Source organism: Equus przewalskii, chromosome 14, assembly GCF_037783145.1.
Source record: "Equus przewalskii isolate Varuska chromosome 14, EquPr2, whole genome shotgun sequence".
Lineage (NCBI taxonomy): Eukaryota > Metazoa > Chordata > Mammalia > Perissodactyla > Equidae > Equus > Equus przewalskii.
Window position 1 is genome coordinate 60,454,221 of NC_091844.1, and position 17,111 is coordinate 60,471,331.

Sequence of the window (17,111 nt, forward strand, 5' to 3'; positions counted from 1 at the left end):
AAAGTGAACCCTATTTCAGGATAGACATTAAGCATTTGCAATGTTCTGAACGGACTTCCTTTCAGGGGTGAGGTGTAAGATCCATTTTAATGAAGCTTAGTCTGGGAAACCAGCATATTGCAATTAAAAATGCAGCCCTTGTAGCCTTGCAATTCTTTGTCTAAAGCCCTTTTACAAAAGACAGTATTTTAATTCAATAAATAAAAGACAGGCACTTCCAGCTTTCCTACAGGCGGCGTAGCTACCGCATGCCGCTAACACGCACAACAGAGGAAATACACAAACAGCGTTTGATCTTGCCTTGCTGCAGGAGTGTTTCCATCTTTCAGGAGCCAGAGGGAAAAACAACCTCAGAACTGTACCGACCAAAACTTCCAAATTTATTGCAACACAACGTAATGGCAAAATGCTATTTTCTTAGTGCTCACATTTTTGAATAACCACCATGGCCAAGAACGCCTGGTTTTATTTTTACAACAAACCCAGAGAAAATCTTGAATTCCACTCTCAATTTGGGGATGGCCAAGATGCCGTGGGTTGTTCGGAGCAAACCATTGAGTCTAATCATTCAGTCTTATCCTCTTTGTTTAACCTGTGCTTGAAGCATTTATTTCATGTTCATCCTGGTTTGACACAAATCATGCTTAAAAGAGATTTCATATCCTGTTTGCTTGTGCTAAGTTGAGCTACGATAGTAAACTTAACAATGCCAGCCCTTTCTCAGTAAAAGAAGCAATCAGCTTAAGAAAACACTTCCAGTGGAAACAAGATACAGAATTGCACATATAGCCACATTGCACTGAGATCTGTCTGAATAGAGAAAAGTATAGATCCATGCTAAATAAAAATTTCTCTTTTAATTTAGCATCAATGTGCCCATTTCTCTTACTGCTTTTCATACATTGTTATAAGCAATTTGTCACATTGCTATTGTATTCCACCTAGGAAGCAAGGTATAAAAAAAGGCAGGATAATAGAGAGACTTAAATGTACTTTAAAGTTCTACCCAAATGTCATACTTTTCAACTTATTTTAACCATAATCAAGTAGTTTAAAGATACAGCGCAAATCTTGTTCTAATCTTATCTTAGCACAATTTATGTACAGTGGCTATCCTACATCACATTACTTGTTTACAAGGTGTCAACTACCACCCACTCCCGTCTCAACTTTCTTGAGACTGAAATTTGTACAGACTGATTTCTTGGTCAAGGTGTGTTTTGTAGTTTCTTAATGATAAATACATTTTAGTGTTTTTATAATAAGGAATGGAAAGCAAACTATCTACGTAGCTTAGCAATTCATCAGACATACCTTGTTTGAAGAAAGCAATTTTTTTCAAAAATTTTCCACCACACAGAATGGATATCCTTTTTTCCTTAAGCTTTTCTGCATCACAAATCCCATCCAAATTATTCTAAAGAAGAAACGAGAAGAGGTCCAAGCACCTTTTCTCCTCTTCTCAGAGGAGCTAATCAAACATTCCCATCAACCTCTCAGCACTTTGAAAAGCACATTTTACACCACACACACACACACACATGCACACACACGCACACATACTGCTCCTCACACTGGTTTTAGTGCTGAATTAGGCGGTCCTCTTTCAAATTTCCACTCCCACTTGCTTTTTTTTTTTTTGGCTAAGGATTTCTAAATATTCTTTTCTAGCCCAAAGCACACATTTTCGGTAAGCAAATTATACAATTAGACATTCTAAAAAGTAGAAGAAAAGCACCTAGTTAAAATGGAAAAGAAAAAATATGCTTTAAAAATGACAAACAGGGCAATTAAATTTTCTCTCTCTTTCTTTTTCAAGTGCTAGTGAACAGCTAGATTAAACTGCATAAACAAAGAAAACTGCAAACACCGCCGAGCTGATCCTACTGAACTCTCACTTTTGGGGTGAAAAGGCTTACTTTTCCTACATGTCAGTGATATTTTTTGGTTTAGTTCGCTTCGGTCTTTTCTGTATTTTGGCAGGCTTAATGAAATGACTGTAGTCTATGCTGCTGGTAACAGGACACAAGATAATAATAGTGGGAAGCAAAATCTGACTCATGTTTCAAAAAACCAATGATGGATAGCTCACATCATAAGTGAAATCTGTCCATTTGAGTTATTTACATACTAGTATCATCACTTAAATTGAAGGGACTCAGACCCAAACATGCATGAACACATCACAGCATTTTAAAAACAGCCCATATGAAGTCCATCTGGCACTTCTTGAGATTCAACTGTCTATCAGTCTGACAGAGCATCTTCTCTCCAGCAGTGCGGGAGGTAGTAAAGAGCCATTCCTCCTCCTGCTGGGGAATGTGAACTCACGCAGACCAGGAAGGGGACTATTCTCACCAGCAGCCCTCCCGTCTCAACTGTTGGCCCTGGGATTGCTTCTTATTTAAGATTATGATTTGAATGTTATTTAACCTTTTCCGCCTCTATTTGATTCTGCATTTACATTGTTTCTCAATTCTGTTTCTTTCTCCACAAAATCCTGAGCCTAGGTCCATTGGTGGTAAGGATGGTGCTGCCACATGGAGGATGGCCTCTCCCATCATTTGAGTCAGGGAAGATTCAGATGAAATGACAGCCCAGCGTAAATAATAATAATAATGATTGCTATTTATCAAATACTCACTTTTTGGTAGGAGTGGTGATAAGCCCTCTACATATATCATCTCATTTAACACTTAGAAGAATCTAGAGGGGTTGGTACTATTAGTTCCATTCTACAAATAAGAGAATTGAGGCTCAAAGAGATTAAGTAACTTTCCCAGGGTCACCCAGCCAGAAAGGCAAGATCTGGGATTCAAATTCAAGGCTGTCTGACTCTGAAGCGAAGGGGCTATGTTAGGACTTACAGCTTCTTCTCTTTTATTAGTTTAATTTATTTTCTTATTGTGAATAAGACATAATCACATGTAAATGTGTTGAAAATCATATGAAGAGATGCTCAAAGAGAAATGCAAATTAAAAAGCAATGACATTTGCGGTGATGAAAAATTTTGGAAACAGTGATGGTTGTATGACATTATGAATGTAATTAATGCAATGAATTAATTAACTTAAAATGGTTAAAATGGCAACTTTTTTGTTATATATGTTTACCACAATAAAAAATAGTAGAAAAAAGAGAAATTCTATTTTTAAAAAAAGCAGTGAAATATCACTTTATTTTACTAGATTGGCAACAATTAGAAGGCTGGAAAATGCCCATGGCAAATTTTGGTGGCCCTGATGGGCTGCTGGTGGTGGGGACAAATGTGGTTATTATAGAGAGCCATCCAGAAGTAGTTAGTCAAATTAGTTGTGTACCCCAGAACCCGTCAAACTCCTTCTGGAGTGTATTCTTTGGTGAGCTTCTCACACAGGACCGTAAGAAGTCCATCCCTGGAGAATCAATGAATTAAATATGGGAGATGCACAGTATGAACTATCATGCAGCAGCTAGAAGCAAAGGGCAAGATGTGGGGTTTGAACATTCATCCCCAGGCCAGATCACCTAAGTTTCGCTGTTGGTTTTAGCACCTGACATATAGCTAGTAACCTAAGCTCTCTGTTTCTTAGTTTCTTCATCTGTAAAATGGGAAAAATAATAAAACCTATATTACAGAGTTACAGCAATTAAAGGAATTAATACTTGTACAGTTCTTAGAATCTTGCCTCATATGAAGCAGGTACTATATAAGTGTTTGCTAAAAAAATAAAATGTATGTACAACACTACCATATTCATTTTCTGTTGCTGTGTAACAAATTACTACGAATTTAGTGTCTTAAAACAACACCCAGCTATTATCTCATCGTTCCTACGTCAGAAGTCCAGGCCTGGCTGGGTTCTCTGCTCAGGGTCTCAGAAGGCTGAAATCAAAGTGTCAGCAGGACAGGGTTCTTATCTAGAAGCTCTGGGAAAGAATTCACCTTAAACTCATTCAGGATGTTGGCAGAATCCAGTTCCTTGCAGTTGTAGGACTGAGGTTCCCCTTTTCTTGCTGGCTGTTAGCCAGGGGCTGCCCTTGACTCTTAGAGGTCACCTGCACTCCTTGCCACATGGCTCCCTCCATCTTTAAACCAGCCAGGGTTCGTTGAATCCTTTTCATGCTTGGATTCTCTCTGACTTCCTCTTCTGCAACAAGCCAGAAGAAACTGCTTTTAAAGGGCTTGTGTGGTTAGGTTAGATCCACTGGGATAATCTTCTTATCTTAATGTCAACTGATTAGTAACCATAACTACATCTTCAATATTGCTCTGCCATGTAACATGACATCATCACGCTCCAGGGGCAAAGATCATGGGGGCCATCTTAGCATTCTGCCTACCACAACTATTGATCTTAATAACATTATTCTAGGGAAAGTAAGAAACAGAATGATAAACATAAAATAATACTGGGATGGTTAATTTTATGTGTCAGCTTGACTGGCCACTGGGGGCCCAAATATCAGGTTAAACGTTATTTCTGAGTGTGTCTGTGAGGTCGCTTCTGGATGAGATTAGCATTTGAATGGTGGACTGAGTAAAGCAGATTGCCCTGTCTAATGTGGATGGGCCTCGTCCAATCCAATCCGTTGAAGGCCTGAACAGAATAAAAGGCTGAGGAAGACTCCCTGCCTGACTGTCTTCTAGTGGGGACATCGGTCTTCTCCTGCCTTTGGACTTGGGCTTGGGCTGGAACTACACCATCAACGCTCCTGGGTACCCATGTATATATCTATATCTCCTATTGGTTCTGTTTCTCTGGAGAACCCAGACTATTATAAATATGATCATGAAAACTAAAATATAGGCACATAAAACTACAATATACCTTTTGCAAAAACACATAAATGAATGTCTACTCACCAGACCCGTGGTACTTCAGACCCTGGTACTCGCTTTTCCGGAGGGCTTCTCTTGGAAATCTGCCTGGCTCACATGCTCACTTTCTTCATGTCTTTGCTCCAATGTCATGTCCTGAGTAAGGTCTTTCTTGGCCACCTTGTTTAAAATGGCACCCTCTCCCCCCGGGCATTTCTTTTGTCGTCTCCTCTGTTTCATTTTTCCCTATAGTACTTATCACCCTTTAGTAATACTCACTAGTTAATTTTTCATTGTGCATCCCCTACTAGAATGTAAGCTCCTGGAAGGCAGGGGCTTTTATCTGTTTTGGTCACTGGTGTGTTCCTAGCCCTTCAAACCGACACATAATAGGCATACAATAAGTATCAACTAAATGAGTGATTCCAAATACGTTAGAATGCTTGTCTATGGAGAGAGAGAATGGGAGTGGAGAATTGGGAAAAAATGGAATAAAAAACACTGAAGTGAAAGTCCTGTGGTCTTGTGTGGACCAGTGATGATGGTGCTCAGAAGGGACTCAAAGACTCGCGGCAACAATACCTACAAAACACTCGAGTTGGGGGGCCGGCCCGGTGGGGCAACGGTTAAGTTTACACGTTCCGCTTCGGTGGCCCGGGGTTCGCTGGTTCGGATCCCTGGTGCGGACGTGGCACTGCTTGGCAAGCCATGCTGGGGTAAGCGTCACACACATAAAGTAGAGGAAGATGGGCACGGTTGTTAGCTCAGGGCCAGTCTTCCTCAGCAAAAAGAGGAGGATTGGCAACAGATGTTAGCTCAGGGCTAATCTTTCTCAAAAACAAACAAACAAACAAAAAAAACAGTCGAGTTGGTAGCCTCAGGGAAATATTTTAACTAAAGCAAGATCACAGCTTCCTGATAAGTGGCCTTGAGCTTGCTACTAGGCATAAACCGAACTTCTAGGTTATTTCTGTTTGAGAACAGAAGTTAGGATGTTCGGTTTCTCCTGCATTACAGCTTGACATTCTGTTTTGCTTATAAATCACCTATGGTTGCTTGAAAGCATCAGTTCTTTCCCAAATAACTGTTTGTCACTATACAAACTTAGTGTCCCCATCTTGTATTGTATTCAGTACAAAAACTCAAATTTCTTTCAGAACATTCTCTATTAAAAGTTTTCACTATTGTCATAAACATTGAACTTGATGGCTCTTTAAAATACTGCCTCATTTTTTTTCACTCCAGTGGTAGAACTCAGGGAAATCAATGCATTCTTCATTTCAGAAATCCATTCTTTTACGTGACTTTTAAAAATGCAGGATGGCACTTTAAGAGTTTAAGTAATGAGCTAGCCTTTTCAGACACTTCTGATACTTTTACTGTGTGTAGGTATAAAGCACAAGAGTTACACCTTTCATAACACCAGCTTACTGAAATGTCTAAGGCTGCATTGTGTTTGATGCTACATCAATTTTTCATGGAAATATGATTTACCTTGAACTCCTCTACAACAGTTTCAAGATTTTTTTCTCCCTGGTCTTTGGTAGCAGCTTACTGCAATGCTCAGGTGTTACTTTAGTTTCCTCGACACTGTTGAATATTACTACTGAGTACATTGTTCTTTGTAGTGTCACTGTGAATGGAAAATTTGCTAACGTAATTCACTTTTGTTAAATTTATGTTATCACTATCTGTCAGAAGCAAAGAGGTTATTACAGGAAAAATATATCTTTCAAAGAATTGGAGGAGGGGCCGGCCCTGTCGCCAAGTGGTTAAGTTCATGCGCTCTGCTTTGGCGGCCCAGGGTTTTGCTGGTTCGGATCCTGGGCGCAGACATGGCACCACTCTTCAGGCCATGCTGAGGTGGCATCCCACATGCCACAACTAGAAGGACCCACAACTAAAAATATACAACTATTATACCAGGGAGCTTTGGGGGGAAAAAGGAAAAATAAAATCTTTAAAAAAGAAAAAATTGAAGGAGCCAAATTGGGAGCATGGATAATTTACAAACAGGTAGACTATAGGTAGACAAAAGAGATTTTGCCAAGGCACGTAAAAGAGGCTCCAAAACCGGAAGGAAGAGTTCTCAAGAAATATCAGAGGGAAAAATTGATTAGACATTAGATTGGAGTTATTGATTATGATGTAAAAGGTAAACCTAGTGGTACAAAGGAAATAGTGGACAAACAGAATTCATCTTCTTCCTCAGGCTATCAAAAAAAAGGATGTTGAGAAGATTACTACTCCCAAATGCTTTCTTGGAAGAAACGAGCTGGAACCGCTGTGTCAAATATTGGACAGCACTCACAACATTCTAGGCCAAACTGACAAAAAATAAATGCAGATAAATCACTGTGATTGCGATAGCATAAAAGAAATTCGAAATCCTAAATGATGATATTGGGAACCAGAGACTGTAACATAGATCCTAGCATTAAAAAAGGCTGCTGACCTGGCAGATTAGCAAAATACAAAATACCTTATTCAAAACAAGGGCTCAAAATGGTTGGCAAGAGATCATAGGCCTTATATCTCCCTTTTATGCCAAATAAGCAAACGGAGTCTAAAATAAAGGATTGGTTCACTGAACACCAGTCAGCTGGGGCTCAGCTGATCTAAGCTCCATTGTGCTGTGCTGTGCAGCTCTGCTTTTCACTATAGGTCTGTGGGTTGGCTGGGGAACCTCTGTCCTACATGTGTTTATTTTGGTGCCCTTCTGCAGGACAATAGCTGTACAGGGGAAGACCTTCTCATGGCAATGGCAGTGTCATAAGAGGGCAATAAGAAAATTGTGAGATCTCTTAAGGCCTAGTCTTAGAACAGACACACTGTCATTTCTGGCCCACTCCTTTGGCCAAAACGAGTTTCATGACCAAGTCCAAAGTCCAGGGTCAGGCAATGAGACTCTACCCATAAAGAAGCTATGTCAAGAGTGTGGTGAAGAGAGGAGTGAAGACTTTTTTTTCTCCCCAAAGTCCCAGTACATAGTTGTACATCCTAGTTGTAAGTCCCTCTAGTGCTTCCACATCGGATGCTGCCACAGTGTGGCTTGATGAGCTGTATGTAGGTCTGTGCCCAGGAGGTGAACCAGCGAACCCTGGGCCACCAAAGCAGAGCATGTGAACTTAACCACAACACCACTGGACAGGCCCCTGAAGATATTTATAGTTAATGCATTGGCATATTTTATCAGTGCTCTTGTTTGCCAAACATTGTTTCTTTCTTCCCACTTCTTCTGTCTGGATTCAGATTTCTTCCTGCTGATAAAAATATTCAAGAAAATAAGAACTGATAGATACCATACCATAATAAAATATGTATGCCTTAGTCCTAAAATCCATCCTTTTACTTAATGGGGCAACTGTAGAGGCATTTCCACTATGATCAGAAACTCAGCAAGAATATCTACTATTTCTACTACTATTCAACATTGTACTAGAGATGTTAGCCAATGCAATTCAACAAGAGAACACTGTTAAAGGAAAAAGAATTAGTAAAGAATGAGTAACACTGTTTCTATTTACCAATATAGAAACTGATATAGTAGTATGTGTGTTTACATATTTATATCTCTTATCTCTGCTTGCTGAGAATTTCTAGAAGCAATGAAACCCCACTGCCAATGAGCATATGTAGAACAAAAGCTTGTTTTCTAAATCTCATTCTTCAATAAACAGAATCAGATAACTTTAGAAAATGCCTAATCCAAGAGCTGGGGATGGGAAAGTACAAGATGTGTCCGGAACATTTCGAAACCAGTAAATGAGAAAAATGGCCACATGTCAAAAGGATGCAGGAGCCAGTTTGAAGGAGCTCTTGGTAGTCAAATCTGGGACGATTTGAACAACAAACCAATTAATGGCATTAATGAATTAAAACACATGCAATAAAATAATAATTTGGGGGTTTGTACTGATATAAATAAATAATTTAATAAATAAATAAATGAAGGAGAGGAACAGCTTGTTTTTTCTTACAAAAGAATTCCAACTAATAAATGAAGAAAGAATGATGGAAGTAGAGAACTACCATTCAGCAAATAACACAATATCAGGTGAAAAGATGATGAGAAACAGGATATTTAGGCAGTCTCAAAGTAGCTCCCCAGAAGATATTTATTAATTAAATAAGGGAAAATAATATCTTTACAGTGGAGAAAGCTGGAAGACAGCACTTAACCTAGTGATCACAGTTTATGTCATCAGTAATTAGACAAATTGACATCATGTGCTTCCTAATATGCTGTACTAAGAAGAACACAGCCCCACTTCTGTGGTATTCTCGCCAAAAATGCGCAACTGACCTTAATTATGAGGATACATCAGACAAACCCAAATAGAGGAACAGTCTACAAATGAACTGGCTAGTACTTTCCAAAAGTGTCAGGGTCATGAAAGACAAAGACTGAGGAACCGTTACAGATTAAAGGAGACTAAGGAGCTACGACAACGTGTGATCTTAGGTTTGATCTTGGACCACAAAAAGGACGTTAATGGAAAATTGGTGAAATTTAAAGGAAGTTTAAAGATTAGGTAATGATGTTATATCAATGTTAATTTTCTGATTTTGATGATTATATTGCAGTTATGTGAAATGTTAGTATTTGGAGAAGCTGGGTGAAGAGTACACAGAAATTCTTTGTACTATTTTTGCAATATTTTTGTCAATCTGAAATTATTTCAATATAAAAAGATGAATTTTTAAAAAGCAAAAAAGATGTCTTAAATGGAAAATTGGATCAGAAATAGGAAGCAAGTTTTAGTAGAAATAACTTCAGATTTGTGACGGGAGACCTCTCGTCATGTCTTTTGGTTCTTCGTTCTTGAACACTCAGATTCTTCTTTTGTAAAGTGAGGAAAATAATTGACCTGACCATTCTGAGTATCAAATGAGGTAAAGTTGATTTAAAAAAACCTTGGAGTCTGTAAATTGCAGCACAAATTGTTATTACTAATGATAATTATTGTATGGCCTTGTTCTGGATAAGATCAGAGTATTCAGGAATTAGATCCTTTTCTTAATAGTTATGGCTGCTGTGGAGAAGTATACAGCAAATTTTGAAGTTTTCCTATGTGTCTGACTGTGCTGGCTTGTAAATCCATGAGAATGAGAAGCAAATGGAAGCCGGGCCTTGATGGGGAGCAATGAAAGGTGATGCACTGGAGAGAACTAAATTCCCGCCACATGCATAAAGGAAGGGCTCTGAGTGCCTTTTAGCCATACAGAGAAAAGCCTGGGTCCCTTACAGAAGGGACCTTGAGAATGCCTGCACAAAGCCAGGGTCACACAGATCAGCATGTCCATCATAATGTTTTAGTCTTAATGTAGAAAAAGATGCCAGATTACCATTTGGAGAAGCGTTTGGAAAGATATAGGTGATCCGCATCTGTATGGAGGTGGCTGGAGTGGTGGTAGTTAAGCTGCGGGAAGATGGCCCTGAGAGTTCCCACCAGCAGCACAATGAATAGAACTTGTGTTTGGAAGGGCAATGTCTGAGATGGGATGGGACTGAAATTGCATAAAAGCCACGAAAGAAATCACAAAAGGGAAGATCAATAGGTTTAACAACATTACCATTAAAATTGTAACATGGTTTTTTAAAAATCCACACATCCGGCATGAAGGAATTAAAAGACAAATGGCCAAATGAAAGAATGTATTTGTAATAAATATGAGAAAAAGTGAATATCTGTAAAATGTGAAAATACTTAAAATCAATAAGAAAACCTCAAAAGAACCACCAAACAGAAAAAACAGGCCAATGACATAAACATATAATGTTTGCACACACATACACTCACTATAAATTGGCAATAAATACTCTGGAAAAAATCCCATTTAATGTGGATGTTCAAGGAACACAAATTAAAATGACACTGAAACATCATTTTCAGCCTGTTTCAGCATTAGTAAGCGTGAAGACCAGCATTCTTGTGTACTACTCATAGCAAGTAGTAGAACTCGGTACAACCAAATTTATTGTACAATCGTCCCCCTTACCTGCAGTTTCGTTTTCCATGGCTTCAGTTACCCATGGTCAACTGTGGTCTGATAATATTAAACGGAAAATTCCAGAAACAAACAATTCATAAGTTTTATATTGCATGCTGTTTTGAGTACCACGATGAAGTCTCCTGCCATCCCACTCTGTCCCACACTGGACATGAATCATCCCTTTATCCAGCCTATCCATCCTGTATGTGCTACCCACCCATTAGTCACTTAGTAGCCATCTTGATTATCATATTGACTGTCTTGATGCTGGCAATTCAGATAGCCAAAGAGAAGTTATTGTTGTTAATCTGTTACTGTGCCTAATTTATAAACAACTTTATCACAGGTATGTATATTTAGGAAAAAACATAGTATATATAGGGTTCAGTACTATCCATGGTTTTGGGCGTCCACTGGGAGTCTTGAAATGTATCCTCCTGTGGATAAGAGGGGATGGTTCCAATTTCAGAAAGCAATCTGGCATGCTGTACCATGAGAGGAAAAAAAGTATACAATCTTTGACCCAGTAGTTCTTCCAGGAATCGATCCTATGAGAAAACCAGAGATGTGTTGGGTGGCATCTAAGCACAAGACAAATAGATGGCATAGTTAATGCTGCATCCCTGAGCTGGAGGCTACTCAGCCAAGAGCGTGGCTCTCCTGGTGCAGGCTGCTGGGCAGGGCCTTTCCAGGACTCTGATTCTGGAGCGCCTCCTTGGTTCAGCACCACCCCGCATCCTCCCGGGTTGTTCCCTAAGGTGCTGGGTTGTGCCCCAAAGCCCCAGTTGTTATTGGGACAGTGGCTGAGCTGAAAGCTTCTAGAACTCCTAATAGACAGGAGCAGGAGTCCAAGTTCTGCTGTTACTTGAGTGGCTTTTCCCTTCTATGCCTCTGGTATTGAGAAACAATGATAATAATAGTAACTACAATATTAATAATATTTATTGAGTGTTTACGCAAGCACAGTTCTAAGCATTTTGCATATATGAACTCATTGAATCCTCAAGCAACCTCAAGAACTAGCAATCGTTTTAGAAATGAGATAACATAGGCAAAGAGATAGAGTGACATGCCCGGGGCCACACAGCTAGGGCAAAGGAGTCCTGGCTGTGGGGTCTCCACCCCAGATTGCTGTGAGGATCAGGACAAAAAGTATGTGAAAGAGCTTGTTTAATGTCATAAAGAAGGACTTACACATAAGGCTGATTTATTGCTTAAGAAGTAAGAATACAGAACATAATTGGGAGCACCTGCCTTGACAGCATTTGCTGACGGTCCCTACTCCACTGTAAAATTCGAATGAAGAAATCCTGGCTAGGTATAAAAATCAGTATGGAAAAATCTTTCGTTCTTTTTTGAAACCATAAGGTAGTTGAGAAGGGGTGCCTTGCTAACTGAGCAAAATGGGAAACATAATGGTTGGGGTGAGCTTATTTTTCAAGTTTTCCAAATGCAAAATTTAATGTATATTGGAAAGTCAGCTTTTCAGCAAATCTGTGGCCTGATTTGTCCAGCGCTGTTTCCTTCCGCCCTGTTTTCAGGAAATTTGAAGAAATTTAATTTAATTTGCTAGGAAGAAAAATGTTTTGCTTTCACATGTTTTGTGATGTATTAACGTATGAAAAGATTAATTAGCATAAAAGATTAATTACAAAGCACTTGAACTAAATGAATGCTAATTATGATGAAAGCTGAACATAACCACTTAATTAGCAGAACAGGAAAATTGAAAACAGCACAGGAAGAGAGTAGGAAGTTCCCAACCACGCGACAGGTGAGCAAAGGCAAGGACGTGACTTTCACCAAAGCGCTGAAGCCTGGTGGTCAGTGTCTGGCTAGTGGGCCCGTCATGGGGCAGTGGCAGTCTTACAGAATTTAAGATTCCCTGAGTTAGCAAAATCGTGTTTAGAGATGCTTCCAAGTATTTCGAAACACTGAGTTAGAGACACGACTGGACTCAGCAGGTGTTGAGGTATTCTTTCCCTCTCTGCTTTCTGACAGCTTCTTCCCACCCTCCTTTCAGAGCACCTCCTCTTCTGCCTGTTCCTTAAACACGACTTTCCTCAGCCGTCTAGGCACATGTACCCTCCTTAGTTTGTTGTATTCACTTCCATTCTTTCAAGTACAAAGTATATGCTGAATGCTTTCCAATCCTTATCTCTGGACTCTCTCTCATCAGTTCCCCTAACTGTTATTCATCACCATCTTGATACTTCACAGGCACCTTTTATTTTTTTTGGAGGGGGGGGAAGATTAGCCCTGAGCTAACTACTGCCAGTCCTCCTCTTTTTGCTGAGGAAGCCTGGCCCTGAGCTAACATCTGTGCCCATCTTCCTCTACTTTATACATGGGATGCCTACCACAGCATGGCGTGTCAAGCTATGCCGTGTCTTCACTCAGGATCCAAACCAGTGAACCCCGGGCTGCCGAGAAGCAGAACGTGTGAACTTAACCGCTGCGCCACTGGACCGGCCCCCTTCACAGGCACCTTAAACCAAAATGTCCAGAAAGGAGCTTGTCATCCTTCGGAATTCACTGTCCTGATTTGTGGGAACCCCGCTACTCAGCTCTGCAGGTCAGAATCAGAGAATTGTCACTGATCTTGTTCCGGACTCACTGTTTCTTTTCTTCAAAAAAATATTTTTTTTTGAGATGCAATTTCATATCATAAAATTCAGCCCCTTAAAGAGTACAATTCCATGGCTTTTAATATAGTCACAAAGTTGTGCATCTATCACCACAATCAGTTCTAGAACATTTTCATCACCCCCCGAAGAAGCACCCCTTAGTCATTCTCCCAATCCTTCCTCCTCTAGCCCCTGGCAACTGCTAATTTACTTTATATCTCTATAAATGTGCCAATTCTGGGCATTTCATATAAATGGAATAATACAGTACATGGATGGTCTTTGTGATTGGCTCCTGTCACTTGGCATAATGTATTTGAGGTTCATCCATGTTGTAGCATATATCAGTAGTTTATTTTTACTTATGGCTAAGTAATATTCTATTGTTCTCATTGCTTCTTGTCTGCACAATTGTGTAAATTCCTAACTTGTTCCCTTGCTTCTAGTCTTATCCCCTCCAGTCCATTCTCTGCACTGTTTCCAGAGGAATCTGATTAGGGCCTGATCAAAACTTTTTGGTGGCTCCCCACTCCTTGCAAGAAGAGGTCTAAACTCCTGGGCATGGCATACCAGGTCTAGGGAGCTTCCACTGCCCTACCCAGCCTCTGTCCCATCTCTCTCCTTCTGTGCCCTGGGCACAGCCAGAGGGAACCACTTACTATGTTCTGTGTGGGGTAACTCCTTTCTGCCTTTGCAGGCACAGCTCCCCTGCCGGGAGTGTCCTTCCTCCTGGACTCTGCCTAGCACTTTCCTGCTCATCCTTCTCTACTTATATGTCATCTCCTTGTTGAGTGTCCATAGGACTTTGACAGCAATTCTATTAGGCTAAGTGTCATTTGCTATAATTATTTGTGAATATCTGTGAACTTGAATCCAGGAGCTAAATTTTGCTTGTCTCTCTATCCTCAAAGTCTGGTACAGAGCCTGGAATTCAGGCAGAAATTGATAAATGCTTGGAGATAGAAAAAATAAATATTTTTAATATTCCTGTTAGTAGCTTACAAAATAATAATGTGAATATTTTTGCTGAGCATGTGTGTAAGAACTGGGGTTGCTAAATATCAGACTGTTCTGAGAAAAAAAGGAGCAAAGCTACCATTAAAAAGAATAGAGATTTTATTGCCTGGAAATGGCTTAATTTATTTATCAAAATTTCACGAGACAATTGCTGACCACTCTGTTTCATTCTGAAACTAATAGCTCAAGGGTCTCAGTAAATAACTGGTTTGTAGAAAGAATCTGCTTTTGGAAAGAGAAATCAAGAATACAGCCCCATCTACAATCACAACAAAAAGAATAAAATACCTAGGAATAATCTTAACCAAGGAGGTGAAAGTTCTGTACACTGAAAACTATAAGACATTGTTGAAAGAAATCAAAGACGACACAAAAAAATGGGAAGATATTTTGTACTCACGGATTGAAAGAATTAACATAGTTTAAATGTTCGAATGTTCATGACCTAAAGCAATCTACAAATTCAATGCAATCTCTATCAAGATCTCAATGACATTGTTCATGGAAATAGAAGAAAGAGTCCTAAAATTTATATGGAACAACAGAAAACCCCAACTAGCCAAAGCAATCCTGAGAAAAAAAAACAAAGTGGAGGTATCACACTCCCTAATTTCAAAGTATACTACAAAGCTGTAGTAACAAAAACACCGTGGCACTGGCAGAAAGACAGACACACAGCTCAATGGAACATAACTGAGAGCCGAGAGATAAACCCACACATTTATGGACAGCTAATTTTTGACAAAGGAGCCAAGAACACACAATGGAGAAAGGAAAGTCTCTTGAATAAAAGGTGTTGGGAAACTAGACAGCCACAAGCAAAGGAAAGAAAGTAGACCACTGTCTTACACTATACACAAAAATTAACTCAAAATGGATTAAAGACTTGTATGTAAGACCTGAAACCATAAAACTCCTAGAAGAAAACACAGGCAGTATGCTCTTTGACATGAGTCTTAGCATTGCCTCTTGGAATATGTCTCCTCAGGCAAGGGAAACAAAAGGATAAACAAATGGGACTAAATCCAACTAAGAGCTTCTGCAATGTGGTATATGTATACATGCACACACACACACACACGCTGGAATCTTACTCAACCATAAAAAAGATGAAATCTTGCCGTTTGTGACAATATGGACGGACCTTGAGGGTATTATGCTAAGCAAAATAAATCGGATGGAGAAAGACGATTACAGTATGACTTCACTCATATGTGGAAGATAAACAGAAACACAGATTTGGAGAACAGATTGGTAGTTACCAGAGGGGAATGGAGTCGGGAGAGGGTGAAAGGGGTAAAGGGGTTCATGTGTACAGTGACAGACAGCAACTAGACTTTTGGTGGTGAACATAATGTAGTATATACGGAAGTTGAAAAGTAATGATGTACATCTGAAATAAACATAATGTTAGAAACCTATGTGACCTCAATAAAAAAGAAAGAAACGGCCAGCAATAAGTCAATGGAGTCTACCAGAAAACAGAAAAAACAAATAAATGAAATAAAAACTTATGCTCAGCAAAGTAAACCATTAACAAAACAAAAATACAAGCTACAGATTGGAAGATATTTGTAAATCGTATATCTGATAAAGGGTTAATATCTGATTAAAAAAAGGCAGAGGATCTGAGCAGACGTTTTTCCAAAGAAGATACACAGATGGCCAATAGGCACATGAAAAGATGTTCAACATTGCTAATTATTAGGGAAATACTAATCAAAATCACAGTGAGATATCACCTCATGCCCATCAGAATGGCTATGATTAAGAAGACAAGAAGTAACAAGTGTTGAAGAGGATGTGGAGAAAATGGAACCCTCATATACTGCTGATGACAATGTAAATTGGTTCAGCCACTATGGATAAACAGTATGGAGATTCCTCAAAAAATTAAAAGTAGAACTACCATATGATCCAGCTGTTCTACTTTTGGGTATTTACCTAAAGGACATGAAAACACTAATTTGAAAAGATACACACACCATGTATGTCCACTGCAGCATTATTCACAATAGCCAAGATTTGGAAACAACCTAACTGCCCACTGATAGATGAGTGGATAAAGAAGATGTGGTACATATATAATGCATATACACAATGGAATACTACTCGGCCATAAAAAAGATGAAATCTTGCTATTTGAGACAACATGGGTGGAACCTTGAGGGCATTAAGCTAAGTGGAATAACTCAGATGGAGAAAGCCAGATACCATATGATTTCACTCATATGTAGATGATAAATGAACAAACCAACACATAGATACAGACAGATTGGTGGTTACCAGAGGGGAAGAAGTTTGGGGGAGGGCAAAAGGGGCAAAGGGGCACATGTGTACAGTGATGGATGGCAACTAGAGTCTTGGTGGGGAACACGATGTAGTCTATACAGAAGGTGAAATATAATGATGTACCTCTGAAATGTATATACTGTTACAAACCAATATTACCTCAATAAAAAAAAATTTTTTTAAAGAAAGAATCTGCTTTTGAATTCCAACGTGCAGAGTTCCATTCACCTATACGCTATGAATTTTGATCATGTAATTCTTGTAGTAACCGAAGACATGATCAATAGATGAGGGTATCAAAGGGCTCGGTTGCTACACACTAAATCTAAAGAGGCAAAATAGAATCCCTTCTTTTTAGGAAGTGAGTGGTTGACTC

The 17,111-nt window shown here is 39.3% G+C and overlaps 1 protein-coding gene across 2 annotated transcripts in view; it reads right to left on the reverse strand.

Annotated features, from left to right (window-relative positions):
• Positions 1 to 1,618, reverse strand: part of VIT (vitrin) — a 114,185-nt gene extending 112,567 nt beyond the window's left edge. The window contains exon 1 of one of the 2 annotated variants that reach the window (XM_070574082.1): positions 1,315 to 1,593. The gene's annotated coding sequence lies outside the window, so the exon portion shown is untranslated. Of the gene's footprint in view, positions 1 to 1,314 lie in introns of both variants that reach the window. The other variant, XM_008519387.2, reaches the window with a different exon arrangement.
• Positions 1,619 to 17,111: the final 15,493 nt, after the last annotated feature.